Source organism: Podarcis erhardii (assembly GCF_964252035.2).
Source record: "Podarcis erhardii genome assembly, chromosome: 1".
NCBI classification, from domain to species: Eukaryota; Metazoa; Chordata; class Lepidosauria; order Squamata; family Lacertidae; genus Podarcis; species Podarcis erhardii.
Window position 1 is genome coordinate 93,438,980 of NC_138497.1, and position 11,408 is coordinate 93,450,387.

Genomic DNA, 11,408 nt, shown 5'->3' on the forward strand with positions numbered 1-11,408 from the left:
AATACATCTCTGGGTTATTTGTGGGGCATAGGAATTCGTTCATCCCCCCCCCAAATGTAGTCCAGCCCCCCACAAGGTTCTGAGGGACAGTGGACCAGCCCCCTGCTGACCCCTAGATTAAAATGATTAAAAATACCAATAAAAGCAAACATTGAAAACAACCTGATGTATTTTTTGTCAAAATATAAATAAAACCAGCAATTTTAAAACAGCCATATATAATAAAAAGTACTTCTTAAAAGTTACATGTCTAGGTAGGCTTATCTAAACAAAAAGGTTTTTAACAGGTATCAAGATGAATATAGTGATGGTGCCTGCCTTTTGCCTAATGTCAATAGGCAGGGGGCTACCACACTAAAAGATCAATTCCTTGCATGTGCATAATGGACTTCGCATGGCATTTGTAGAAGTGTCTGTTCCACAGACTGAAAGGATCACGTGGGAACATAAAGAGTGAGCTTCACTAGCAAAAATCCCCTTTTTAAACAAGCTTTTGATTCTGCTGCTGCTGAACATATTGATTTTATTTGCTGCTGTTTTTAGTTTTTTCCATTTCTGTAATCAGCAGTAATTTCTCCCTTACAAAACAAACTAATGTCTTCATTGTATAACTTTTTACACAGATGAGCAGTACTATTAAAATAAAAAACATGGGCCAAGTGAGATCATCCAAAAATCATAAGCCAATAATAGGAACTGCAAGTGTTATTCAATGTTTAAGATGGAATACATACACAGACACTCAAAAGATGGTAAAGGTGCTGTTTGATGCTGCCCCCTTTTGCCAAGCAAAGTCAACAGCCTAGATTTCCACTAAAACTTTTCATAGTCGGTCTATCTTTTTCACAGCAAAACGTGTTCAAGGAAAATGATGAAACCCCAACAGATCTCCAGACAAAGTTTGTCACGCATTTATCAAGCTTTACAGAAGTGAAAGCTGGTGATGCACTCATAATACACACACCTGACGACAGATGGTAGCAGAAATTCAAGGATATGGGACTCCACAGTGTTCATTCTGCTTGAGTGCCAAAGACCACAGTAACTCTGAAAAACAAGGCCACACCTTATGTTCTAGGATCAGCAGCCTGTCATATATGGGAATAAGGAGCAATCCCTGAACACAACGGTGTGCTAAGTATGAGCAGCCTGGCAATTCTTAACGCAAACTTCAACGGAATAAATTGTTCTCGAAACTAATGCCACCAGAACTCGTTTAAAGCATTTTTGCACAACATCTGGTGGTACTACCAAGTTATACCCCAACCCAACAAGGCATGTCAGGACAACAAACAACAAATACATCTGGAATGATTAACATAATAATAATAATAATAATAATAATAATACCACCGCTGCTGACTGATCCAACACTCAAGGCTTTAAACGCATACACTCCCCTGCCTGATCTGTTTTACAGTGGTACCTCGGGTTACATACACTTCAGGTTACAGACTCTGCTAACCCAGAAATAGTGCTTCAGGTTAAGAACTTTGCTTCAGGATAAGAACAGAAATTGTGCTCCGGCGGTGTGGCAGCAGCAGGAGGCCCCATTAGCTAAAGTGGTGCTTCAGGGTAAGAACAGTTTCAGGTTAAGAACGGACCTCCGGAACGAATTAAGTACTTAACCCGAGGTACCACTGTACTCTGCAGTCTATTAATCATACAATCCAATCTGAAAGAGGGGGGTGAAACTTTCAGTCAGAAGGAAAGAAACATGTGATTCAAGAGGAGGTTGAAAAAAGAAGCAGCTATTTAAAAACCCTGAGTAACTCGCTTAAATATCAGCAGAATTATTCACCTCCCACCCCAGTCTCTCTGCAGTTGCCAACTAGAATACTCTTCTTGCCTTGTAGATCAGACATATGAAGGAAGTTTAACTCCTCCACAAGCAGTTCTGTGATGGGCACAACTCACCAATTCTATAGATTCCCTTCCCCTAAAATATCAAGAACTAGCTAGAACACTTTTTCTTCCAAGGCACCCCACACCCTTCCATTCAATAACCAAATATTTAGAAAGAGATGGGAAGGGAGGGAAAGACATGATAGCCAGACTTCAAACTCATTCAACTGGGTGCCTTTTCTGCCTGCAGTTCAATCAATGCCATGAAAAAGAGGAATTAATTGAGGGAGGGGGGCAGAAACAAACTTTGCCTTCCAGTCAGAACATGAACTTGTGGGGAAATGTTTTTTTTTTTAAAAAAAAAAAGCATGATTTTGGAACGGAGGCTTCATTACACCATTTTGTCCCGTCCTGTCCCCCCCCTCCCCAACAAAATCCACAGAGAAACCAAGTGCTGAAAGTCCACATGCCTGGAAACTGAGCAGAGTGAAGATGAGATGGATTTTGTTTTAAAGTGCAAGGATGGATTTCTAAATTCAAAGTTGCATGGTGTAAACCTGTGCAGATATGGATCTTCACACTTTGCCTCCCTCCCACCTCCACTCCTGTCCCAAACAAGCAGGCGTCAAGAATTTGCTGCAGGAGAGAGCTGTCAGGCTCTTAAATGTTCTCTTACAACTCCCTCCCTCCTGCTTTTTAGTAGAAACATTCTGAATGAAGTAGCACACCAATGCAGCAAGTGGAAGGAACAGTTAAGAGATCTAAATCAGCAACTTTAAATAAAAATAAAAGTGACAAGGGAAAGAGGGTGCATGTCTTGCATCTACTAAGATCTGTTTGGACTTAGGATTTTTCCCTCCTTCTATCCGCTCCCCCTTCCTCTTATTTCCAACAATGCATAAAACCAGAGAGCCCTGCAAGCTTCTCTGCTTCCCTCTCTCCCCTCCGCTTTTGATCTTCATCAGGACGTGAGCAGAAAGTTAATGGGCCACCCCTACCACAAAGGCAAATTACCACGTGAACAAAAAAAAGAAAGAAAAGAAAAAAATAATATATTTTGCTTCTCTACAGACCCTTCGCTCCCAGGCATCCCACCCTGCAATGTAACCCCCAAGCTATCTTATTGCTTACAACCCCCACGAATGGAATGGGAGGGGGGGGAAAGAGATTTAGACGGAATCAGGCAACACTAACCGAGCTTTTAGTTAATTTCCTCTTCAGCGTCTCAACTGCTTGGAGACCACCCCTGGTTTCCACAACCGCCGCTAAAGCCGGGGGGGGGGGAGTGCGCGGAGAACAGAGGGACGTCAGGGGACCCCTTAACCTGGTACACTGCACGTTCAAGACTACAACGCATCCCAGAAGCCATTAAGACAACAAACAACAGACCACCACGGCCAGCCCGGCTCCATTCCCCTTGTGCTTTTGCTGCTAAAGGGGACTAAAACAGACGAGGCCACGCAATGAAGCAAAGCTTTTCTTTCAAACTCGCTCTTCAAACAAAAAGGCTTTGCGTCTCCATCCTTCTGCCGAGGCAACTACACCTCCCTCCCTCCCCGGACTCCTCCCCCCTACCCCCCCCAACTCCAAGTTCCTAAACTTTGCAACTTCTTCATGCACGTCGAATGCGGAGGGTGGGTAGCATGTTTTAAAATATTCTCCCCCCTCGCGTGCATGCCACCACTCGCACAGTGGACGCGGTTCGACTTACCCTTTGTTTGAGGTCTCCAGGGCGATAGAGCTTTTGCAAACGTTCACACGCACATCTTTACACTGAAGGAAATTACCGCGGCTGCAGACGTAATACGGTGGGGGGGGGGTCGCGCAGAAGATCCCAGGAAAACAACAGCCCTCGAGAAAGCCCAGTGAATCCTACAAGCTGCCGTGGGGGCCTCCTGAGTCCCGATGACCGCCAAGCAAGCAGGGTCCGCTGCGAACTGCAGCCGCCTCGGAGTTTCGGCTTGAGTCCACCCTCCTTGTTTCCCTTCTCTCTTTCTGTCCCCCTCTCCCTTCCAGCCAGGAGCAGTCCAGGCTCCTATCAGAAACGCTTCAACCCTTTTCCATCAGGAGGGGAGGAGACGGAGACGCTGGGGGGGGGGGAGGAGGGAGGGAGGGAGCAAAAGGGGCTGCCAGCTCTCACTCTGCGCTGATGTCAACTAACCAATTTAAGAGTTAACAGGGCACTTATTTACGCGCAGCTCCCCACCAACGACCCTGGTCGTGGGAATTAAGATATATGCCGAAGCTTGATAATGGCTCTTAAAGAAATCCGGCCAGCGCCTCTTTGGGAAATAACGTTTGGGGTTCTTTTTGAACTCTGTTTTGAGTGCATGAGATTTTCATCAGTTTTTCTCACCCCGTTTACATCCCAGAACGATCGCTTATACCGAATCTGATTTACCGACAGTACGAGCAAGCCCGACAGTACGGTTTACCGACAGTACGGCAAGCCCGACAGTACGAGTTGCCTTGCAAATGCATGGATGTTCTGTGCTGGGTGATTTACAAAAGGGCAAATGACCAAGGACAGAAATGCAAAGGGAAGCGGGGGGGGGCAGGCGGCGGGAAGAAGCAGGCTACGAAATGTGCATTTTCTTTTAATTCCTTAAGCGTGGGGTATTATTCGAAATCAGAACTGATAGCTAGGCAGAGAGAACTGCTGGCGCTGCCGCTTCCCGGGGAGAAACCGGACTGAGCTGGCGGGGGAGAAGCGTTTGGAGACAGTGAGAAGGCGGCTTGAAAGAGCAAGGAACTTCCAGCGAGTGGAAACTTGAGCCCTTGTAAAATAAACAGAAGATATTTGCCCTGTGATCGCCTTAAAAGCAACAGCAAACGCTGCCCCCGAGCTATCCACACTCTTTCCCCCACCCTTCAGTGTATGGGCAGGTGGGGCAGTGTTGCAATCCCACGGATAGCAGAAAGCGCCGAGGAGCTCGGCTTGCAGCAGAAACGTGGACCGTAGAGGGCAGTAAGGGGCTAATTAAAGAGACGCCTCAGCCCACCCCTACCCCTTAGGTCAGATTTGGAGGTGCGGTATTAGAGAGACGAGCCAACCCCTTTAATGGAACGATTAGAAAATCCATAGGAAGAACACCCAAGCGCGCGCACACAAAAAGCATCGATAAGTAAAACAAAAAAAACCGCCCATTTGAAACGGAGAATATATATATATATATGCAGCACAGAGAAAACTGTGTACCTTGCTCTGGGCATCGTGCCTAGGGGGCGCTTGGGAAGCAGCGAAGAAAACAGGCTCCTGTCGCCGCCCGCCGCCTCGCCCGGACAATGTGCGAACAGATCCCGAAATCGTTTTCCCTTGGAAGTCGATTGTGTTGGTTTCAGAGAAACTCGCTTCCAGTTTTTTGTTTTTTTACGTGTTTTGATGGCTACAATTCTGCGAACACTTACGCGAGAGTAAGCCCACCCACCCCCGGGGAACTCAACGGGGTTTTACTTCCGAACAGAATCATACCATTGTAGAGTTGGAAGGGACCCCGAGGCTCATCTAGGGCAACGCTCCCCACCTGAGTCTCACAGTTGTGCACATTTTTAAAGCTGTAATCCCAGGCACGCTTGATTTGGCTTGCAAATCCTTTGCCGCCGTTTCAGCCCTTGGTGCTACCTAAGCCTGCATGGCTTGCATACGGACCCATCCGAATATAACGCATCTCTGAGGGAACCTCGAGGAGCAAAGCCAGCCTCTCTGCTGCTGCTGCTGCCACCTTTTGAAAACAAGCCGCCCTACAGCGCATAGAAGAGAATGGAGGAGTACAGTTTGTTGCGCCCCACACATTCCAGAGATATCGAATGGAAAACATTCGCATTATAAAGGTCCATTTGCGGGAGGGGGGGACCCTACTCGCAGTAAAATGGTCCACTGTTTAAACTGGGGGGAGGAGGGGGGAAAGACCTTTTCCAGCTGGAGATCAGCCTCCCCTTCCGAGGAACCACCGAGGGCGCTATGCTAGCGGTGGGCGGAGCCAAAGACAAAAGTGGCGGGAACAACAAAGTAAATCTCACCTCTTATGCTTCTACTCACATACTGCTCTCTGTTCTCCATCCAGTAGAAGCAAGAGACAGTGAGTGTTCAAAGTGAGTGAGTGGGGGTACACTTCTTTCCCACCCACTTGTTTGCAAATGCCACTGCCTCAGTTTCTCCATAAGTCTGGAATAATATTGACCTTCATGTGGTGCCTTGGCTATGAAGTTTATATATGACCCCTGGCTCCAATCTAGCAGAGAATTATGTGCATTTAAGCCATTTAGGTTACAATCCTAAACACACTTAACTAGGAAGTAAGAGCCTTTGAATTTGCTTCAAAGTAAGCATGCATAGGATTGTTTCATGGTACAATCTTGGACAGCCATGGCCAAACTTGGCCTTCCAGATGTTTTGGAACTACAATTCCCATCATCCCTAACCACTGATCCTGTTAGCTAGGGATGATGGGAGTTGTAGTCCCAAAACATCTGGAGGGCCAAGTTTGGGGGTGCCTGATCTTGGGCATGCCTACCATGGGTGTAGCCAGGATTTTTGTTATGGGGGCAGGCCTTTTGTTACAGGGGGCAGAACCTCAGTTTCTTATGTATTTTACTGAATTTTATTGATTGGGGGGCAGTTGCCCCTCCCTGCCCCCCTAGCTACGCCCATGATGCCTACTCAGAAGTAATCCCTAATAGGTTCAATGGGGCTTACTTCCATGTATGTGGGTAAAGGACTGCAGTCTCGGTGAGCTTTCCCATCCTCTGTGCTAGAATGCAGCCTACTAGTACATTTTTTTAAAGTCTCTCACCCATTTTTATTCTTTATTCACTTATATTTATGTGTCCAGGAATCAAAATGTTTAAAAATAATCTATTTAAGTTTAATAATCACAAAACTTTAAACATGCTGAATTGGGGGATTTCACCCATAATTTTGCTTATTGATCACTTTGCCCCAGTTAATTCTGCACAATAAAACAATCAACTCAGCTTCATTAACTATGCACCCTCAAATCAGCGAAGTATATTTTTGCTGCGTTCTTAAGCTGTTATCTGTACCTTCCTAACGCTGCTTGAAGCAGCCAATTAAAAACCCTATTACAACCTGGATAACAAGTGCAAATAATAAAGCAAAATGAGTGCACTGTGCTGTAATCAATTTGCTATGTGTTATTTTTAACAGTTTCTTCAAGCGTTGCCATTTAAAAGGCACTAATATGAATTCAGGATTCTTATGCATTTGTTTTTTGGCTATTTAACTCACTGGTATTTGGCAGGGCTTTTTCTTGAAGCCATGAGAAATTAAAGGTTATTTCACGAGGAAATACCCTAAAATAGCACACCCTTTCTCAAATAGTAGTAATAAAGCTTAATGTCTAATGCAGGTTGGCTAAACTGTGGTGATCCAGATGTTGCTCCAGATGTTGCCACAGTTCCCATAACCTTTGGCTGCGCTGCTTGGGGCTGATGGACCAGCAACATCTGGAGAGCCATAGGTTTCCCATTCTTGTTCTAAACATGGAGGGGGTGATACACCATGTGAAATTGCAATCCCTCTAGCAAATGCCACATTTATGCAGCTCTTGGGTATCAAACCTGATCTGTCATGGTTCCAGATACTAATCTGATCCCATAAGCACACTCCCAGACACTTTGGATACACTGCTGATGCCACCGCAGTCAGAGACTCTGCTAGCAAGGACACCTATGTTCCCACACACAGAAGAAGTCAAATCATGCAGGCTAAACCAGGAAATCTCTGTTGCAACATCACACTCCCCAAACTCAGAAGAAACACAGAACCAGACAGGCCTGGAGAGGCACGACTAAACACTTCACTATGGGGGTGCCCTCAGGAAGCCACAGCCTCACAGACTCAGAACATGCCTGGCAATGGCAGGAGCCCATTGCCTGCTTCACAACTTAGAGGCTGTGGGAGCCCCTGTGAAGTCATTGCACCACAGATCCAGAATCACACATGCCAACCCTGATCAGGAGCTCCACAGCCCCCAGCTACAAGGCTTAAAGTAGGACCTGTGCCAGGATGGCATAGAGGAACCAAGAGTACTCAATGGGCCAGTTCTTCTCCCTGTGGTAGGCTGAGATATCAACTTTCTGACAGGAGAATGAACACGGGAGTTCACCATAAGGTTCCCATTCATGACACACCCACCTCCTACAACTCCATGCTTCATGTGGAGGAACATGCAGGGATGCCCACTTTCCAGGACCAGGCAGCAGCATATAGATGAGGGCCAGGGGGACTGTGAGGCGTGGCATGGAAGGTGGACCAGTTGGAGTGAACTCCACAGCTATGCCATGAAAGAGCACTCAATAATGCCATTTCTTACCATATTCCACACAGCTGCTTTGGCACCTGCAGCCATGCAACTCATCACCATCATAGCAATTACACCAGAGGAGGTCTTCTGTCACCGACATGACTGGCATTTGGGCATTGGACTGGATTTCACTGGCTTCTCAGTCAATTCTAGCTCAATTTCATTAACTGGGCAAAGCAAAACACAATTGTTCCTAATAACTAGAGTCACAAACCCTTGATCATGTAATATACATGAGCCGTGACAAAGGAAATTTGCAATTTTACAAATTAAGATATGCAACAGTATTCTGAGAACCGCACAACTTGATTCAATCTGATAAACTGCAGGGGTCTGTACTTATTTGGGGGGAAACCACCAGATTTAGGGCGGTGCAGGCAGTTCCTCTGCACAGGGCACTGAGCCAAGGCAGCATCATTGAAAAGATCCATTTGGGAACGCCAAATTTTGGCCTTGCTCAGGGCACCATATTACCAAAGTTTGCCCCTGCATATATTTCATTATCTGCTGTGAACATGGCACCTGAAGTGGTGCACAACACAATAAAATTGCTAAACCAGTTTGCTTGGCAAGCACAAGGTCCCAGGTATAATCTCCAGGCAGAGCTGGGGCAGATCTCTGACCAGAAACATGAAGTTCTGCTGCCAGTCAGTGTTGACAGTACTGCGCTAGATGGACCAAGAGTCTGACTCAGTATAAGGCACCTTACTGTATGCCCCCCCCATACAAAAATTTTCAGAGACATTTGCAGAACCATTTGCTTCCTAAGCATTTCCTTTGCAGAAGCAATTTAAAAATATGAACAACTTGTATTTTCACCACATAATGGGCAATTCCATAACACATTCAGTGCTTGGTTGCCAGTGGTTTGGAAGAAATTGCTTTGTTGACTGTATCATATGCTGAACAGGTTGTAGGAATGCTAATTGCACATATCACAGTCAACATGGATCTGCTTTTGCATCCCTTAGTTTCACTTCAGAATAGATTTTGACGCATTCATTTTTCGTTTGAATTCCAACCATTCCATTGCTTTTTTTTTGTTAATTTCTCCACTATTCTTTCTTTTTTAAATTACACAGTTTCCTCGACAACATGTCCTATATTTTGTGAGATTCATTGCACTGTATCCTTATTTCCAACAGCCCAAACAAGACAATGCTCTGCAAACAGGTCTGTCTGCTAGAGCCCAAATTCCTGCAGAGTTCATGCAAGCACAAATAAATGTTAGATTCGTTTTTTAACCACTAGGTGGAGTACATGTGTTCTTATGCAGCCTTTCAATGCAGGGCGGGGGAAGGAGACTACTTTGTTATGGATGCTACTGGCTTGCCTTCCCCACGGTCAGAGAAGCACAATGAATCTGTTGGATCCCCCATATAATGGGCATATAAACATTATATATTTGAAAGCTTTACTTTTATATGGTGCTTACATTCTACAGGCCACACTACAAGTAATATAGCAGCTTAAATTTGTCAAGTTGTGATAGTTTCCTCACCCACAGAAAAAACTTTAAACCTACATTCCAACTTTTAAAAAATCCTTGTTTCAGGTAGGATGCATTTCCGTGGAAGTTACTGTTTTCAGTACTTCATATACAATGTAGTTAAATTTTTTGATTTAATAGTCAGAAGCTCAACACATAGATTTGGGGTTAACAGCAGCAATATGGCAGCCTCCATGAGCTCAGTAAGAGAATAATAATAAATAACAACAACAACAACAACAATAAGGCCATTTGTGTTGCCACTGCACTGTCGCTGCTGCCACTGAAGGGAAACCAGGAGAGCTGGAGGAACTGCGTGACAACACATCTTTTTGTGCAGGATCAGTTTCAAGACTGATTTTCCTGGCAGCCTGCTGGGACTAGAAGCCCCAGGGAACCGGGCAGCTGTGCAGCGAGGCTCAGCCAATGGCTTGACGCATGTTGCGCAAACTTCTTCTTCCACCAGCAAGTGGGCACTGGTCATGAGTGGAGGCTCAACAGTCCACATATTCAAAAAACAGCCACTGAAGAAGAAGATGGCTGTGCCCAGGAGGAGGGAAGCCTGACTTGCCCCTATTTCCCATGTGGCTTCTCCCTGAGGCACTCTTCTCCCACCGGCCTTCAAGTCCCACAGGTCTTCTGACGCAGTTTAAACCACTGCACAGGTGAGCAGCAGCTCCATCTTCAGTTTTGTTCATTCCTTCTGTTTTTAAAAGAGACTTCTTCTTCTAAATATTTTGTTTTATTTAAAAGTAAAATAGAATCACAAGCTCGCTCCAGGCACTGCAAACTCCCCAGCTGTCACTTGCGGAAACAGAGGAGTCAGGTAGCATGGAGCTGCTGAACTTTCCCACACACTTCAGGAAGAAAGGGGAGGAAGCAAGAGAAAGAAGGGGAAAGGGAGAGGCAGACAAAGCAAAGAAAGAAAGAGGAAGAGGAGGGAAAATTAAAACAACAACAACAACAACGACAACAACAAGGATGCAGGATTTAAAAGAATTCGTGATGGTGGTCCCCCCCCCCCACTTTTTACTGCTGTTGTTCAAGAGAGGCTCTCTAGGGAGATCAGCTATCTTTGGAGGTGCTCAGATAAAGCAGAAATCAGAGAGAAGAGAGGCTAGTTAAAACTAATATCAGCAAATAAAAAGTATTGTACTTCCAGCTCAAACATGACAGTCATGGTCACTTGACCCCAGAGTTTTGAGAACCCCATTGAAACACCCAGCATCTTGGGGGAATGAAAGGGGAACCCAAGATGCAAAGTGAAACAGACAAACAATATACCCCTAACCCCAAAGCAAAACCACACACGGTCAAGTTCAGGGACAACGAAGAAGTCAAAATGGCAATGATCAAGGAGAAGGTGGAAATCAAAGAAACGGCAGTGACTTCACACAGCAAGCACACACCACCACAACCAGACCTGAAGGAACTTGAACAGAAAATAACAGAAGCGATCCAAACCTCCGTAACGGACTCACTGTACCAAGCCTGGAGGGACTTAATGACCCCATTGGAGCAGCAGATCAAATAACTAAACTCCAAATTTGAGACTCTATCAGCACCTTTACCACCTTGGAGAAGAAGACTCAGATACAAGACAAACAAATTAACCACTGTCAGAAGGAAAACACAGACATGAGAAACAAACTAGCTGACGCCAAAAATCTCAATGGGTGCTGCAACATTCACACTCACAACTTTCTTGACGTGCAATGGCTGAAAACCCCGTTCCCAGACCTGCCACT

At 45.4% G+C, this 11,408-nt stretch overlaps 1 protein-coding gene across 8 annotated transcripts in view; it reads right to left on the reverse strand.

The window, feature by feature from the left end:
- The window catches only part of SEMA5B (semaphorin 5B), a 363,675-nt gene extending 357,761 nt beyond the window's left edge, over window positions 1-5,914 (reverse strand). For 3 of the 8 annotated variants that reach the window (XM_081871153.1, XM_081871155.1, XM_081871149.1), the window contains exon 1: window positions 3,557-3,911. The gene's annotated coding sequence lies outside the window, so the exon portion shown is untranslated. Of the gene's footprint in view, window positions 1-3,039; window positions 3,317-3,556; window positions 3,913-5,044; window positions 5,316-5,755 lie in introns of those variants that run through there. The other 5 variants (XM_081871157.1, XM_081871156.1, XM_081871152.1 and 2 more) reach the window with 4 other exon arrangements.
- Window positions 5,915-11,408: the final 5,494 nt, after the last annotated feature.